At 40.7% G+C, this 19,113-nt stretch overlaps 1 pseudogene; it reads left to right on the top strand.

The window, feature by feature from the left end:
* The first annotated feature begins 5,154 nt into the window (after positions 1-5,154).
* On the top strand, positions 5,155-17,229 carry LOC117714678 (small ribosomal subunit protein eS12 pseudogene; annotated as a pseudogene).
* Positions 17,230-19,113: the final 1,884 nt, after the last annotated feature.

Genomic DNA, 19,113 nt, shown 5'->3' with positions numbered 1-19,113 from the left:
GGTACAAATTGGCATAATTATGCTCTAATTGTATTTTGAGAGAAAAGTTTTGTTTTAACAGGAAGGGTGATATGTAGGAGGAGCTAAGGTGGGAGGAGGAGTACTGAGAGGAAGAGAAGGAGTAAGGAGAGGAGGAGAAGAAGGTGAGGAGAAGCTAGGTGATGAGAGAGAGAAAGAGAGAGAAAGAGGTGGGAGACATGGAGGCAGATGTTCACGTGTCTCCACCAGTCAAAGATAGTTGATATATCTAGGTTGGGTAGTGGGTTACACCTCTGATTGAGCAATACCAAACTTATAAAGCCTTTGATTAACATTTTAAAAAGGTGTATGAATGCAAAAAGGAACAGAGGGCATGAGATAGGGGTTTTCTAAGGGGGGGGGATGGCGAAAGGGGATGGCATCTGAAGTATAAATAAAATATCCAATAAAAAATTTTTTAAAAAAGAAACCTCATATCATTTTGGGGAGATGTTAAGTTGTTGGATAAAATGAAAACATCCCTCTATGTAGACAAGACCATTATTTTTATTACTGCTAGCCAGGGATTTTTTCTGTTTTTATGTTTTTTTTTTTTTTTAAGGACAGGTTCTCATGTAACCTGGCCTGCCCTTGAACTTGATACATAGCAGAGGATGACCTTGAACTCCTGATCTGTCTGCTTCCACCTATTGAATGTGGGGGATTATAGTCATTTACCACCACACCCCAGCCAAGGAGGGTTTTTTGTTTTTGTTTTCAATACTTGGTGTTTCTCTGTGTAGCACTGGCTGTCCTGAAACTTGCTCTGTAGAGCAGGCTAGCCCTTAAACTGAGAGCTCTGCCTGCTTCTGCTGGGATTAAAGGTGTGTGCCACAACACTTGAATCTTGCTGAGGAGTTTTAGCCAACATAATAATAAAATTAATCTAAATATATAAAAAGATATTTATATATTGTTAACTTTGAAAGTAAGCATAGAATCATGAATTATATGAAAATGCTAAATATTCTTGTGTATGTATGAATATATTGTAGTGTGTGTGTGTGTGTGTGAATGCAATAGAAAAATACCTTGGTAGGAGGATGGGGAAAGATATTTATATATTTTATACAGTTCTGTAATTGTTTCAGCAGACAAGAACACATTAATTTTAGCAAACAGATAACAGGAAAACTCTATCTAAATCCAATCCAGAGGCCCTTGGGCTGACGAGGAAAACATCTCTCTATTTTCAGTTTGTAAATAAGTACATATTTGTACTATTGGTTGTCAATACAAAACTGTCTTTTAAAGGACAGACAGTATTAGGGGATGGAGAGCTAGCTCAGTGGTTAAGAGTACTGAGGCATGCTGGGATTACAGGCATGTGCCACTGTGCCTGGCTCAGTTGTATATTCCTTAATCAAGGTGTTTATATCTTTTGCAATGAAAATATAAGCAGAAGGACCTGTGAGATGACTCAGTGGGTGGGGAGCACTTGCAGCCAAGTCTGATGATTTTGAGTTCTACCTCTTCCACATGGTGGAAGAAAAGAACTGGCTTCAGCAGGTTGTCCTGTGATTTCCACGCTCTTGCTATGCACATACACAAAACAGACAAATGCTTTAAAAAAACATAAGCAGAAAACTTAATAATTAAATCATTTAAACACAGATTTTATCTTTTATCATGTCTTCTTTCTTTCAACACCAACAGGCACATAGGTAATCCAGGAAGCTTATGTTTCAGTCAGGAATCAGCACAGGAGACAGTACATCAAATAAAAACCACACCCACAAAAATGACATTTCATGGAGCTCTCCAAATGACAGAATGATTTTAAAAGTATGGCAAGCTCTCAAAACCCAATGGTTAAAAATATCAGAAAAGCAAATCATTTACGAAGTATGATCCCAGATATCTTTTAAAAATCAAAGTATGCATAAGAGAAAAGATTAGTTTAAAATGCTAACAGCAATGAGACACATTTCTTCTTCTTTTCTTGTTTCCTTAGTTTCTCAATCAAGTTATGCTTGCAATGAGCATATATTTAATAAACAGTGAAGAGTAAATCTTTAAAAAATGTTAAGGTGTTGGGATTAAACAAGTGAAACTTATCCTAAGTGCTGCTCTTGGTTTTCAGACTCCATTTTGATCATATGGTAAAATTAAGTTCAGGTTCCCAGGCTATAGGGGAGCTTTCCTGATGGCTAGCCGATTTCCTCCTCATTCTTCTATGTTTGTTCTCAAAACACAGTGATTGTTCCTGAACAAATGATTCTGATCCATGAAAAATCATGAGTGTAACTTGGGACAGCTATTTGTGGGTTTTGAGCTTAAAAACTGTATCATGGCTCAGGGTCAAAGTTCAGCTCCCGAGTCTGTGCTGCAGCCCTGATCAATCAATAGGGGACTAAGAACAATACATTTTTGTCACCTGCTTAAGTACTAAGATGGACATTTGAAGACAAGGTCAGCTCTCAAGTCTGTGCTGCTGTCCCAGAATTGACCATTTTTGCTGCCTAATTTAAATAAAGATCTTGCTTTCTGGACTCCTGTGACTGCTTAGGTTGTTTGGGTTTTTGGACCTAACAAAGCAACGCTGAAAAATAGAACCAAGTAAACAAAAAACCGTTAGACATGAGAGTGACACCTTTTGAGTGCACAGTAGATGGAAGTTGAAGCTGTTCTCTGCCGATGTGTGCAGAGGTCCAAGGGGAGCTGAAAAATCACCATTTATTGTGAGCCCCTCTTCTGACTTACAGAGGGTAATGAACTGAGACCGGAAACGTTATTTTCCTAATATTCGCATATCAAGAACTCAGATTGTGCTGAGAAATACAACAGCATCCAGCACCTGTGTGCAGTAGTCAGTCATCCCTCCCTGACAGAGCCTTAATAATGGAGCTATTCTACATTCCAGCTGAGCAGGCTCGTCCTCATCACATCAGCTCTTGAGGGAAAATAAAACGGCAGGCACCCGAGTTAGTCATAGGAAGCTAAAGCTAAATTAAGAGGTGACAGGATGGGGGCGGTGGTGGCGGCGTGAATTCCAAGTACTGGCTTGGAAGGCATAAACACTTTGGATTTATGTGGAGGTCCAAAAGACCAGAATCTTTGGGGGGAAAAAAATAAGACATGATGTCAACAGTCTTTATAATCCTCTGTGTACCATCATCCAGGTTCACCAATCTCTTGAGTCCTCAGTGTAACATACTTAAAGCTGTCTCCCAGAAAGTAAGCTTCTTGGGGCTAGAGAGATGGCTCAGTAGCTCAGAGATCTTCCCAGTAATGTTGACCTGTTTGGATCCTACATAACAAGCTAGGCTTTCTGGAAATTGCCTGTAACGGTCAGTTCTGAGAGGGGAAGACAGAAGGATCTCGGAGGTTGCTGACTTCCAGTCTACCTGAGACACAGGTTCTCGGGCTCAGGGACAGTTCTCAGTTCTAAGGAACAGGTAAAGAATGTCAGAGTATATCTGACACCCTTTTCTGGACTCCTTGCATGCACACATATGAATGCTTACACACACACACATACACACACACATGCGCACACAGAGGGGATGGAAGGAGGGAGAGGGAGAGAGACAGATACAGAGAGACAGAGACAAAGAGACAGAGAGAAATCTTTTGAATGTAAGCTTTCACTCCTCACACACCGTTCACCCCATTCTCTTTCTTCTGTGCCTTGGTTAACAATACTGTCATTGTCTCTATTTCTAAGGCTCAATTGTATCCCATAGGCAAGTATTTCACAAGTCTGCAGAGTGCTGGCCCTGCACCATTTCCTGTTTGGTTGTCACATTCTTAACTATAAGAATCCCATCACATTTTACATGGACTCTTGAAACCATCACTATAGCCAATCTATTTTACATTCTCAGTGAGCCAAGTATTATTCTTGATTTTCTCCAAACGTATGGCTTTCTCTCTTAGCCAAAGTAGCATTTTTTGTATGACATTTGTCATTTTCTTTGTATAATTGTTCTAATCTCCACTATACTCTAAGCTCCCTGAGGAAAAGGACATATTGAATTTATCTTTCAGAATTTCCACATATTACAAATATGTTTCAAAGTTATGAAAATTCTCATTCTGCCTTGCAGTGTGCTGCTTCCAGATCTATAATTATGAGCTCAGCTTTCCTCTCTGCTTCCTCTGAGGCCATGAAGATCTTTTCAAAAGTGTGTTTTGCTAGGTCTGGTGACTCATGCCTGCCATCCAAGCACTTGGGAGGCTGAGACAGGAAGATTGCTGTAAGTTTGTGGTCATCTTTGGCTATATAGTGAATTGGTACACAGCCTGGACTATAGAATAATAACTTTTATCTCAAAAAACGAGACAAACAAACAAACACCCACCCAACCAAACAAAATCAACCAAACCAAAGGCATGTCTGAGGTGAAGAGAAATGGAATTAATGTATCTTTTCTGAATCAAAATCTATCTCTTGAAATATCTTTTCCTTAAGTTATCAATGATGGACAGACAACCTTAGCATTCAACCTGTCAAAATGTATTGAGGTTAGTCCTAACAAGAATGCCTGTTTCCTGGTGCTTTCATTTAGTCACAGAAGAGCAACTCTGTGCTTGGGCAGAGCCTCTTGACTGAGCTTAGCTTCGAGATGACTGCACTTAGAATGTCATAGCAACTGCTATTCTGTCACTAGGAATTGCTGTTCCTGAAGCTCGATTTCACTCCCACCCCACTGCCAGTGCTCTGAGAGTCCATTATAAATCTGACTTTCCTTATCCTTGCTCCAGGTCCCTGTTATTTCACCAGAATCATTAGAATCTTGATCTAGGACGGGGGGAGTGAAGCAGGTCCAGAAGGTCCAAACGTATCACCATGGTCCTTAAACTGTGAAACCTATTACCTGGACAGACCCTTAAACACACTGACCCTTGTTACTGTGGGGAGTTTTGTTTTTCCAAGGCTTCCTTATTAATTTCTAACATGGGCCCACACTTCCAACCTGTCTAAGCAAATGAGGACTGGGTATTTGCTTATGACTCTTCCCATACCCTCACAACTTTTGTTTTCTGGAGGACAGATGAGGAGCCTCATATGTTTTGCCTAAGACACTAATGTGGAGAATTAAGCTGGAGGAGGGGAAAGGGAGGCGGATTCTGCTTCTTCTTCCTGCTGCAGTTGAGTCACACAGGCAAAGGCTCACATGTATTCACCTGTCACCCACGGCCATTGCTGCTGGAGGTGTGATGGATATTAATACTGCTTTATAAGCTGTGGTCAAGACAGCCCTCATCTGTGATGGCCTAGCACATGGAATTCACAAAGCTATCAAAGCCGTAGACATCTGCAAAGCCCATCTTTGCAGGCTTGCATCCATCCTTGAGCCTATATGTGCCTGCCTTGTCAAGGCCTCTTGTGCTGAGCACTGAATCAACCCAATTAAGACTGATGACAATGAGGAAGTAGAGAGCCGGGTAGGCCTTTGCAGCAGTGATGGAGAGGAGGAACTAACACAGTGGTTGGCTATAGTTGCACAGTGGTTAAGGAGAACATCAAAGAATTCCAGGCCAAGGATGCCATTAAAGAGTACTTCAAATACAAGAAATTATCAAATACAAAATTTGACTCATTAGAAAAAAGTGAGTTCTGTGAGCTCAAGGCCAGCTTGGTTTACATAGCAAATTTCAGGAAGCCAGAGCTACACAGGGAGTGAAGCCTTCTCTGTCTGTCTCTGTCTCTCTGTCTTTGTCTCTCTGTCTCTGTCTTGGTGTCTGTCTGTCTGTCTGTCTGTCTGTCTCACACACACAAGTAATTATAATTTGGGTTAAACAACAATAACAAAATAAATGTAAATTTTATCTGAAGATGGCAAAATATTAAAGCTATAAAGGTAATTGAAATTTCCTGAAAGCAGAGGAAATGGGGTTTTAAAAAAAGATTGAAAAGATTCAGTAAATACAGAAAAAGTTAAAAATAAGCTGAAGCACCACAGCGAGCCAGGTTATAATTCACGTAAATTGTTTGATGGAGAAAGAGTTGGGTTATTCTTTACGTTTTCCTAACTCATAGCTAGTTACTCAGTACTTCTCTATAGTTTTAATATAAAAGACTGCAGAACTGTTAGCAGTAGTAAGTCAGTCAGACCAAATGTCCCACTTACTTTCGCATCTTGAAGCACAGAACCAGCTATTTCAGTTATGAAGACGCTACTACAGGCCTCTGAATATGGTGCATGAAGAAGAAAGGCAAGCTAATTTAGGGAGGTTCACCTCACCAATGACATCAGAAACCCCCACCCCAAATGTATAGAACATTTTTATAGACATTTTTATGATACCTCCAATTGGGACGTCTGCTTGTAATAATGTGACATTAGGAAAGGGGACTGGAGTGTGCCCAGAGCACAGGACACACAAACTCAGAGGCAGCAGCAGAACAAAAATAAAAGCGAGCGAGATGTATCAGATTATTTGCAAACTGTGAATGTTTTTAGGAGAAGATACAGAAGGAAAGGAGTATATAAATGTGTATTTACTTTTAAAAACTGTTTAAGGATTGCTTTTGCGTGTGATTAAATCTTATAGTAAGAGACGTGGTATCCATTCATTGTATGTATGCATGCATTAGCACCACAGTGCGGACTTAGACTGGAGCGTAAAGCTGCAGAAAAGGTGATTTAGTTGGAATGTTATGAGCAGGTTATGAGCTGGTGTGTCACATGCCTGGCAGTGGATATGAGGGTAGGGCAGACTATAAGTCAGAGCCTTGTGTCTGTTCAAGAGCTGTGCATCTTACAGACATTGTTGGGTCACAACCACCTGAACAGCTTGTCGTAACAGACACCGTCTACAGTGCCAGTTGCATGGATTGCTTGGCTTAGTCAGAATTCAGTAGGAGCAGCAACCTGATGGGGAAAAGTACTGAAATGCTTAGAGGAAGCTCAACAGCAGCACTCGAAGCCCCTAAGATTGTTGTCAGAAGGCAGACACATTCTGGAAAACACCTGGCCTTAGGAAAAGGGTTATGAACCACATCGAGGATACTATATATTTCCATTTTTTTCTGTTTAATTTAATATCATAGGTGTAGTGGCACTTTGGCAGAAAGGCAGGAGGATCAGGACTTCAAGACCATTCTTGCCTACTTAATATGTCTGAAGCCAGCCTGGACTGCATGAAAAATTGTTTCTGTATCCACCCCTAACAAGGGTGACATCATAGAGGTGGCCAAAAGAGGTAGCTATCCAAGACTACTGAAGAAAAATCAAAACAAGATGAGGCCTGATTAGTAGCGCATTCCAGCCCAGTGGAGGGGGGGGGGGGCGCTGGGTGTCACAGAAATTCTTCTGCTGAGGATGGCATAATTGAGTTCCAGGCATAATTGTCCCAGTGTACATTTCCGACGTGTAGGAGAGGTTTAGCGCTTGCTGCAGATGTGCTTTAAAAGATAAAGCTATCAACTGGCTGTGAAGTATGCCTTTTTTATTTTAAAGGCAAGAATTATAATTTTTATTTTTTTGATATAGGGTCTCATGTGTAGCTTTCTCTGTCTAGTTCCAAACTTGTGATGTAGACCAGGTTAGCCTCAGACTCACAGAGCTCTGCCTTCAGGCATGTGGCACCACTGTCGGCAAAACATTCTATTTTATAAAGAAAGCAGGGGTCGATTTACTGGGTACACATCACCAAAAGAAGAAGAGAATGGATTGGACCTCTTTGAGGAAAATACGATCTATCATATTATCTGCCATTTAGGTACAAGCAGAGCTCAATGTTTGACAAACATAGAATGAGTTTAGAATCGTATAGAGTGTGTCATTGAGCGTTTGAAGAATAAGAGGGCCTTACGTTTGAATGCTTCACTTTTGTGTATTTTTGGGGTACATAAGTTGTGTTAAGAGGAGTTTAATGACCAGGACAATGTTTGCTGAGCTGTGTCAGGCCCTCTTAATAACAAAAGCAGAAAATGCACTGTGTGACTGCTGTGCAGGAAAGATACCATAAAGTGCTAAAAAATTCTGTGCTAAGTTGCTAGGAAAATTACGAATCTGGGCTGCCTTAAAAGTCTAACAGCGCCAAGTGGTGGTGGCACACGCTTTTAATCCCAGCACTTGGGAGGCAGAGGCAGGCGGATTTCTGAGTTTGAGGCCATCCTGGTCTACAGAGTGAGTTCCAGGACAGCCAGGGCTATACAGAGAAACCCTGTCTGGAAAAATTTTTAAAAAAATGTCTAACAGCATTATCTTCAAGTCTGTTAAGTTACCTGTGGTAGAGACAAAGGCAAAGACACACAGGACAGAAAATAAGTGGCTTAGTTCAAACTAGATACTAAAAGATACATTTTAGGCAAAACCATGACAGATGTAAAAATCACCGCTTTAAAAAGGAGACCTATGGAATGTCAAACCCTGGGTAGAGGAGACTCCCAAGAAAGACACAGTCAGAGATCTGGAACATTAAAACGAATGTACAATTTGAGCCTGAGCAGACTTTTTGTTTTTTTCCCCCACTGGACAGAAGTCATTTGCATTTCTATGGACAAGACTCAGTTGCTGTCAGTTATTCACAAATTGCAGAACAGCTTAGCTTCCCTGAATCAGAATCAGACAGCCCAGCTGCCCTAGAATGACAACACACAATTTCTCACTTAACCACAATTTTTTTTCTTTATAGTCTCCCCATTTTGGATTGTTTAGAAAAAGCATCTCAAAGATTTTTTTTTTTTTAATCACAAAATGAGTCTGGCCTCATTAGGTTTGGTGAGGTTATTTGCATAGGTGCAGCAAGAATGTTAATTTACCATCTGGTAAATCTTCCCCCCTCCCCCCCCGGAGGTTTCTGTGAGAAATGTTAACCTGGACTACTTTTTAAAAAATGACATATGTTTATGTTTATATGAGCTTCATATGGTATTTTATACAAGTATTGTGCTGGTTAGTTTTAACTGTCAAGTTGACATAGACTAGAATCATCTGAGAAGAGAGTCTTAAGGACAAATCATCTAGATCAGGTTAACCTGTGTGTGTGTGTGTGTGTGTGTGTGTGTTGGTTCTCTTCATTGCTAATTGATTTAGGAAGACCCTGCCCACTGTAGGCAGAGCCATTCCCTAGGCAGGAGATCTTAAACAGTGTGAGAGAAGAAAGCTAGCTAAGAGCAGGCAGTCCTGGCTGCATTTTTCTCTCTTTGCTCTTGATTGAGGAAGTGGAGTAACTAGCTGCTTGAGCTCCTGTATTGACTTCCCCTCAGTAATGGACTAGTACCTGGAATCTTAAGTCAAATAAGCCCTTTTCCCCTAAGCCACTTTTTGTCAGGATATTTTCCTCACAGCTGCAGGAATAAAACTGGAACAAGTGTATAATGTACCTTGATGGTGTTCCTCTCAACTTTCTGGTGATCCCTTTCACTCTTGTGGACAGATTTGCTTCTTTCATGTCATACGATCTACATATGACATTTTAGCATAAGATCTACCTATACCACTTATGGGTATCTATCTGAAGGGCTCTAAAGAGATGTTTGTTGTGATACAATTCACAGTAGCTAGGTCATGGAACCAACCTAGCTGCCCTAAATCCTCTGTTAGTTTTTGGTCTTGAAGATAGAAGCCAAGGTCAAGGAACTTTCTCCTTAAGATTTAACTGCAATATCTATTTATGTTGGGCATCCTCTTCTCTCTCTCTCTCTCTCTCTCTCTCTCTCTCTCTCTCTCTCTCTCTCTTCCCCTCTCTCTCTCCCTCCCCCCTCTGATGTTGTTTGAGTGAGGTCTCAAAATGTAGTTACCTTGTCCTGGAACTTGCTATGTAGCCTAGGTTGGCCCATTCTTTTGCCTTTATACCTAACCCTTCCCATCTCACTTGGTGCTGGGGAATCTAACCCAGAACTCCCTACATATCATTATTACATCATTATCATATATTGGAAAGTATTACCAATTGAGCTACATCTTTAGGCCTAGGCATCAGAAAATTTAATTTTAGCCACAGTCTACTGCCATTCAGATAGTTAAGTATGGGGCATGCTAGGATGGATTGCCTCTTCTGTCCCCTGTTTAAGAAACTTTTGCTCACTTCAAGGAAATCTCCCTGCTGAACCAATGGAAGAAGTTTGTTTTACATTACTAACAAGACAGATTGCAGTTTTAAAGTAGTTCATAAAGTAAAAAGAAAAGAGTAAAGCAGAGGAGGGAATTGAAATAGGAAGAAAATGTTGCAGCCAGTGGCTTTTGGAATAGTGAAGCATTCCCTATTTGAGAAACAACACACATATAGCTGGAGAAAAGACGGAGGGATAGTCAAGTCTAGAGTCTTGATAAGACTCTTGGATAAGCTTGGAGTCTCCTGTAGGCTATGAGCACCTCTAAAGAGGTGCAGAATGGTGGACCAAAGTAAAACAAGGTTAGCATGCCATCCTTTATGATATGATGGTTTATCTGCTGCCTTATCTGGGTGCTGGCCACATTTAAGCTGTACAGATCTTCTGTATTTTAATCTTTTTACACCTCTCAGAAGGGCAGTCTTAGTCATTGTGTTTCAGGCCAGATCACGCCTAAGGGGTAGCCTTTACTGAAGTAATGTTCATTCTTGATTTGGATGTGAGTCGTCTTGCAAAAATCTCATCAGTCAGCCATGTCAGTGGATCATAGCAAGATGTTGAAAGATCTTGAAATATTTACAGTATTCTTTGAGGGACTGGAAAGATGGCTCATCTGGAGTTGAGACAGCTCACAACTTACCTAAAACAGTGGTTGCAGAGGATCTGATACCTTTTTTTGGCCTTCAAAGGCACTGTGTTCATGTGTGCAAATCTATACAATACACACAGAGAACACAGAACACACACACAAAACCCACAGCACACACATGTAACACACATTCAACACACACACAAATCCATACACCACATACATACCACACACACACTACACACACATCACACACACAAACCTACATAGCACACACATACAACACATACACCACACACAAACACACACATCATACATATACAACATATACACACCACACATACATCATACACACATACACACACACACACACACACACACACACACACACACACACACACAGATACTTGACAGCAGATGGGCTCATTACATATAAGTAACATTTCTAACTAACTTTGCAGAAAAGATCACATCAGGAAAGCTGCTCAACTGCATTGCAGCCACTGGGATGCAGAACAACACCAACAATTGGAATCATGCCTTTCCGTTTCCAGTGAAGGATATTAGAGGAGATGAGAAAGACTGTACTGCTCTAAACTGCCAATCTAAAGACTCATGCATTATAAATGACCATCAACTGATGATGGATATAATAGAATTTTATTCAGCTGAAAAGAAAAATGAAATAATGAAAATTACAGGAAAATGGATGGACCAGGAAGATATTATGCAAAGCAAGATACCTCAGGCTCAGAAGACAAACAGTGCATGTTTCCTCTAATATGAATTTAAAAATTTGTATGTTTAATTGGCAGTGTCTGTAGAGGCCAGGAAACTCATAGCTGCTGCTATAAACCTGGTCGAGAGTCTGTAGCTGTGGATGTCACAAGCCTCTGGGAGAACAAAAGCATTGTTTTGCTATATGGGCACAGTAACAAACCTACTAAATATTTATTTTTATCCCCATAGATTTGTGCTGTTGTCATCCCGTGTCACTTTTGCAGTGGCTATTGCAGAAGTCCACAGCTGGCCAGACAGACGATGACAGAATGGTTGGCCCTCAACAGGGCATCTGTAACATCTGTATCAACTCTCCTCCAGCTCAGGGAACACTGTAGGAACAGCATGTGAGAGCCAGAGGACGTAGAGGAGTGACTCAAAATATGTCATCTAGAAGAGACATGGCCTCTGCAACCATTGACTCAGCAGCTGTGTCACTTGCACAATATTGGCTCTGTTCCCACTTCCTCATGTAAGGCAAAGGGGCTTGTGGCAACTCATCACACACTGTGGATTTTTCTGCAGTTGCTGGTTGCTGGGATGCCACTCTCATTAGTGATGTAGTTACTGATATATTGCCCATGTTCTGGTAAATAACACTCCCCCCACTCATACTTAGGAAAGCAACCATTATTTGAACTATGAAAACTACTATATTGCTATTAAAACAAAATTTATTGAGGCTGGAGGCGTGGTTCAGTGGTTAAGAGAATTTGCTATTCTTGCAGCTTATGACTCTCATTTGGTTCTCAGCATCCATACAGAAGCTCACAACCATCTGTTGGTCCATTTCTAGCAGATCCAACACCATCTTCCATCCTCTATACACACATACACACATGCAGACAAAACATTCATATGCATAAAGTAATAAATAAATCTTTACAGTGAGAATGATTAATAAAGAATTGCTGACTTTTTAAAAGATCAAGCAGGGAGAATAAGTTTCACCTAAAGAAAGTTCTATTTCAGTTTAGAAAGGCAAAGTCTACTAAGTTGTATGGCTTCAGTCTGGCAGACAGCTCAGTGATAGAAAGTGTGCCTAGAATGCTTGCATGAGGGCCTGGTTTCAACATCAGCACCAAAGAGGGTATGTGTTTGAATGTAATGGGTTATAGATAACCTAGCTCCCTTGTATAGCTAGACATGACATAAAGACACCAAAAATATTTTAGACAAATTGCTATAATCATCTCTTATTGGTTCTTTCAGTTCTATGTAATTAATTCTTTGTGTGTGTGTGTGTGTGTGTGTGTGTGTGTGTGTGTGTGTGTGTGCTGATCTCAGATTAGAAATACTACAGACCCATCTGCTTATTTACTCAGAAGAGTTCAGGAAATTCTGACTCAGCCTACTGATCCTGTCCTAAAGTGACTTAAGCAATTAGATCAGAAACCTAAGAGGTACTGATTAAAGTACCAGTTGTTTAAAGTACACGTACAAACATTTTCTGTAGCTTCAAGACTGTCTTTGTTGAAGACAGGAAGAATAAAACCTGTGGTTGATTGAAGACCCCTGAAAGAAATTAATAAATGCAATAAAAGAAAATCTATCCGAGGATGAAAGAAACTCCAGCGATTTAGGTTAGTTGCTAATGATTTCTTAAGGGCTGATCTGATGAGATCCTGTTATAGAAATAGTCAATAAGGAATTTGTTGCATGCTGAAGCAAAGCTGGGCTCTCCCTCCAAATGCTTTAGAAGACATAGCTACACTGTTAATAATTGTCACCATTTTGAAAAGAGGCAGTTAATATTACAGCTAACTTATATAAATGAACAAACATAGAGGGAAAATTAGGAGATGAAGCATTTATAATTCTGGAGTCATAATGTAAAATGATATATCATCATCACTGAGTCTATAGTAAAATAGTAAGTCAAGAGATAGGGCGCCTACACTAAGCAGTTGTACTAAGTTAAATTTAATCATTATTATCTTTTTGAGAAAAGGTCTCACATAGCTTAGGTTGCTTGTAGTTAATGATGACCTCACACTTAAATCCTCTAGGCTATACCTCTTGTGTGCAGGATTTGTTTTTGTTTTGTTTTTCAATTTTTATTTTTTAATTGGATATTTTATTTATTTAAAATACAGATGCCATCCTCTTTCCCCATTTCCCCTCCCTAGGACCCCCTCTCCTATACCCCTTCTTCATTTATGCTTTTATACCATTTTGATTACATGCATGTATTAAGGTCAGTTCTAAGTTGAGGGACTAGCAATACAATAGATGCAAATAGTCAAGGAACAAGCAAGACAATAAACACAAATAGTTAAAGAAAAAGCAAGGCATTAAATCCAGTTACATGAACACTCCCGTGATCACTGTTTCTAAAGGCTTATCAGGGTGACCAAAGTATCCGAGCCTACTTCCCTGTCTTAGCCCAAGGTCATTTTCATGTCTGAAGCCTACTTCCTTGTTCTAGCCTAAAATTTAGATTCCTGTCTGAAATTACTTCTTTGTTCTGGCCTAATATTTAGATTCCTGCCTGAGATTACTTCTTTGTTGTAGCCTACAATTTAGACTCCTACCTGAAATTACTTCTTTGTTCTAGCCTAATGTCAGATTCCTGCTTGAAGCCTACTTCCTTGTCCTTGGCCAATGTCAGCTTCTTGCTAAGCAGCCCCAAAGGCTCTCCATCTCTCCTCCCCTTTTATTTCGTTAACAAGACTGAGCCTGTCTTAGGTTGTTCTGACAAGAATGCCTTCCTTACCGATCATGGAATATGCATTATCAAAGGCAATGTGTGCAGAAATTTTTAACATTTGTATTTTAATAAACTTCGTGTACAAGTTTGATGGTCAACCCCATGTGAAATCCCTAATTTATGGGGCTGGTGATATGTCTCAGCTGTTAAGAGCACTGGCTGCTCTTTCAGAGGATCTAGGATTCAATTCTTAATACCCACATGATGGCTCATAACCAGCTTTAATTTTTCTTTCAGAGGATCTTCTGTCCTCTTTTGGCCTCCACAGGCACTGCATGCATGTGATACACAGACATACATGCAGTCAAAACACTCAAACATAAAAAAAGATTAAAAAATTTAAAAAAAATCACTGGCTTAGAGTATGTTGTATTCAACTTTAAAAGTAAGGTTCCAGCCAAGTAACCGCTGCAAATGATAACCAAAATTATCACTGATAACATTATACTGTTTGCTACCTAACATCTGACAAAGCACCATCAAGACTGGTGAACTGAAACATTGACAGATCTCCAGGAACCACACAGGACGTGTTCAATTTTTTAAATATTTATTTATTTATTTATTTATTTATTTATTTATTTATTTATTTCGTGTGGGTCTATGTGTGAGCGCAGGTTCTTTCATGCCACCTTGTGGAAACCGGAGACAGCTCAGCTGTCAGCCTGGTTGCTAACACCGCTCTACAAGCTCACTGGCCCGTATCCAATCTCTCATGCATTCATAGCAGTAACATTTTACCTATACAAGCTAAACCTATGGAAGGCTGAGCACTTTTATTCTGATTGGACAAAATTTTTATGAAATACATCAAGGGTAATTTAGTAAAGTTTAATTATATCTAATGAATTGCTTAGGGTATCTAATCTAATCTAATCTAATGCAGCAAATTATTGGCTTTTCTTGGCTTTTCTATGATAAAATCTTAAAGATAGTTTTAGGGAGGTTAAAAAAAAATCAAGAGTCCATGAGAGGGTGGGGAGGAGTGCTGGGACATTCTGTCTTCTGCACACCAGGTGGCTGCTGCAGTGATGGATACAGAGCAGCCATGACTGCCTGAGTAAAACACACACACAGTCACATACACGCACACACACATGCACACATACACCTGCACACACACAATCACACACATACAAATGCATCCATACACACACAGACATACATATACTCACTTACTCACACATACACATATGCACACACATACTTATATACACATACACACAGACACATACACACACACTCACATACTCATATACACATTCACACACTCATAATACATACTCATACATACACACTCATATACACATTCACACACACATAGGCACACACATAGTCACACACACAGTCACACACAGTCACACAATCACACACACATACACACATTCAAACACAGATACACTTACACACACAGACACACATACATGCGTGCACACACACACTCACACATACATATACACACACAGATGCATACATACATTCACATAGTCACACACACTCATATACACATTCACACACACATAGGCATGTACAGTCATACACAGTCACACACATATACAAAGACACAAACTCATATACACATTTGTACACACATAGGCACACACGCAGTCACATACACACACTTACACAGTAAACAAACAAACACACACATAGACACATACATACACAATATATATACACATATACACATAGACACATGGACTCATACACACAAACTCAGGTTACACATATATATGCACACTCATACACATATACACATGCATACATATACACACAAACACAGACAATACATACACCCACTCATACATACATATAATCATATACATATTCACACACAGTGGCATATACACACAGTCACACACACAATTACATGCTCACATACACTTATACACTCACACAACCATATACACTTATAACATACACTCTTACATGTACACACACACACACACACACACACATATACACGGATGTAAAATAGGAACTAATTGAGAAGTTTGTAGGGCATATTTTTAGATTAGTAATTGATGGGGGAGGAACCAGCCCATTGTGGGTGGCGCTATCCCAGGGCTGATGGTCCCAGGTTTTATAAGAAATCTGGATGAGCAAGCCATGGAGAGCAAGCCAGTAAACAGCACCCTCTATGACCTCTTCATCAGCTCTTACCTCCAGGTTCTTGCCCTGTTTGAGTTCCATCAATGATAAATAGTGATGAGGAAGTCTAAGTTGAATAAACCCTTTTTTCCCTAACTTGCTTTTTGGTCCTGGTGTTTCATCACAGCAACAGCAACCCTGATAGGATGAGGAATGTTAGCTTACTGACCAGTAGATCTGTTAGAGGTTAGAGAAAGCACACCCAAGTGGACTATTACATACATATATACATACAGAGGTTTTATTTGAGTACACATTTTATACATGTTATATTTGAGTAGCACATTTAAAACAGTTGGTATTTGAGTTTATTATTTCCTGGAGGACTTTAGAAATACTCTCTTTTGGTAAGTGCTTGTGTATTTCTATCATTTAATCAGAAAAATGGTCCTTTAACATCAGACTTTATGGACACTCTATGGAGGTAGGAAAATTTTACAAATACCTTGAATGCCTTTGAAAGCTATAAATGCGTAGGCATTCAGACTGGTAAAGGGAACTTATACGTTTCAACTTTGCATTGCGGTCACGTGGCTCAGTTGGTAGAACTCTTGCCTAGCATGCACAAAGTCCTGGGTTCAGTCCTCAGCACCACATAAAACTGGATGTCGGGGTGCATGTCTGTAATTCTAGCACTTGGGAGATGAAGGCAGGAAGATGAGAAGTTCAAAGTCATTCTTGGACACCTAGTGGATTGGAGGCCAGACTGGGCTACATTAGATTTGTTGGGAGGGGACAGAGATACCTTAGTTTCTTTGGTATTACTGCCACCAAACATCATGACCAAACTTTTTATCAATTTTATTTTATTTTTTCAATTTTTATTATTTTATCTATTTACATTCCTGTCGTTGTCCCTCCATCTTGGTACCCACCCCCCACAGTTCCTCATCCCACTCCTTCTCCCCCTTGTCTCCAATAGGGTGTCCCCCCACTAACCCTCCCCCTTTCCTGGAGCCTCAAGTCTCTTGAGGATTAGGCACATCTTCTCCCACTAAGGTCTGACCAGGCAGACCTCTGCTATAATTGTGCCAGGAGCCTTGGACTAGCCTGTGTATGCTTCTGGTTGGTGGCCGGAGCTCCCTGGGGTCTCGGTAAGTTGAGACTGCTGGACTTCCAATGGTGTTGAGGGAGACTAAAGTTACTTTTAAAAGAAAGTCTTTAATCCGGGGTTCATCGTTCCAGAGGGTTATGGTCTATGACCATAATGGCAGGAAACATAATGGCAGACAGGGCAGGCAGGCGAGCAGTCAGTCAGTCAGTCAGGCAGGCACTGTGATTGTCTTAATTAGGGTTACTATCAACATGATCAAGCACCAGGAGCAAAACCAAAGATTTCAATTCTTCATCATTGTTCATTATCACAGGACATAAGGAACTCAAAAGAGCAGTAACTCATACATATAGCTGATGCAGAGGATTACTGCTTTGGGAACTTTTGAAATTGAATAAAAGCATTTTGAATTATGATGTGGCCATGAGGCTAGCAGGGTCAGGTAGCAGAACATGGTGATCTTCCTCCCTGTACCTCCTGAGTGCTGACACTACAGGCATGCAATACTCTCTCAAGTGAGCTTCATCTACACCCCTCAGGAGGGACTTTCAAGGATCACTTGGAAAATTGTGTCCCTGAGAACCTAAAGGGCCAACACGTCTAGTATTTGACCTGTATGAAAGAAGGCTCTAGGAAAAGGGATATGGGTATAGCCTGATGGCTAAGTGAAGAGGATGTTTAAGCCACTAAAAGCAGAAGAGCATGCTTCCGGTAGCCCAGATATGGAGAGGAGAAAATGAACATCACAGTTGTCTTCAAGGGTCTCCTGTCCAAGCGGGATTCCTGCTAGAAGACGCTAGGCAGAGGGGTCATAGTGAAAAACAGAAGCCTGTGACAAACATGTCAAGGAAGGGAGGTGCTACAGTGGTGAACCCCCTTTTTTGGTACCTGCTCCCTCACAGTTCTTCATCCCATTCCTCTTCCCCCTTGTCTCCAAGAGGGTATCTCCCCCCTCCAAGCCTCCCCTTTCCCTGGGGACCTCAAGTCTTTCGAGGGTTAGGTGCATCTTCTCTCACTAAGGCCAGACCAGGCAGTCTTCTGCTATATTTATGCTGGGGGGCTTGGATAAGTGCCCATGAACACCACCAAGATCATGGTCCACCACCATCCCCACGAGAAACCTGAAGACCAATACAGCAATCAGAGGCCAAGGTGGCCAGTTGCACCAGTACCATGTGAGAAAGCAAAGCCATTTGAATCTGTGTTGTGATGTCTCCTGTCCCATCTCCCTAATTCCATTTAGCTTAGGCTTCTGGTTGGAATTATCTTGGGGTGGGGAAGGAGAAACAAGATGGAACATATACCTGACACTGCAAAATGGTAAGAACCCGAGACTGCATAGGCCATGGGCTCTAAAGAAAACCTTACTAATAATATTCTGTTAAAGGAGCATGGCAACAAATGACTCCTAATGGCATACACCCATAGGTTAGAGCATTGCTCACAGCTCATCAGAGAAGGTCCTTTCACAGTAGATGGTAATTAACACAGAGACCCACAACTAGACAGTGTGTAGAGAGTGAGAGACTTTGGGACACTCAGTCTTAAGAGGAATGTCTTTATCAGACCTCTCCTCTCAAGGTTCAGAGATCTCTGCAGAAAAGGAAAAGACTGTAAGAGCCATAAAATGAGTGTTTCCAAGGAAACAGCATCTTCCAGACACGACAGGGCTGGTGCAGGTAAGGATTCACAGAGACTGTGGCATCACACATAAGGCCTGCTCAGGTTCAAAACACACCACCTCCCAACAGAAGAGAATGGCCAGAAAGCCCCACCCCTAACCAAGAGACCGTTTGCAATTG

Source organism: Arvicanthis niloticus, chromosome 1, assembly GCF_011762505.2.
Source record: "Arvicanthis niloticus isolate mArvNil1 chromosome 1, mArvNil1.pat.X, whole genome shotgun sequence".
NCBI classification, from domain to species: domain Eukaryota; kingdom Metazoa; phylum Chordata; class Mammalia; order Rodentia; family Muridae; genus Arvicanthis; species Arvicanthis niloticus.
This window is presented reverse-complemented; position numbering and strand designations above follow the sequence as displayed.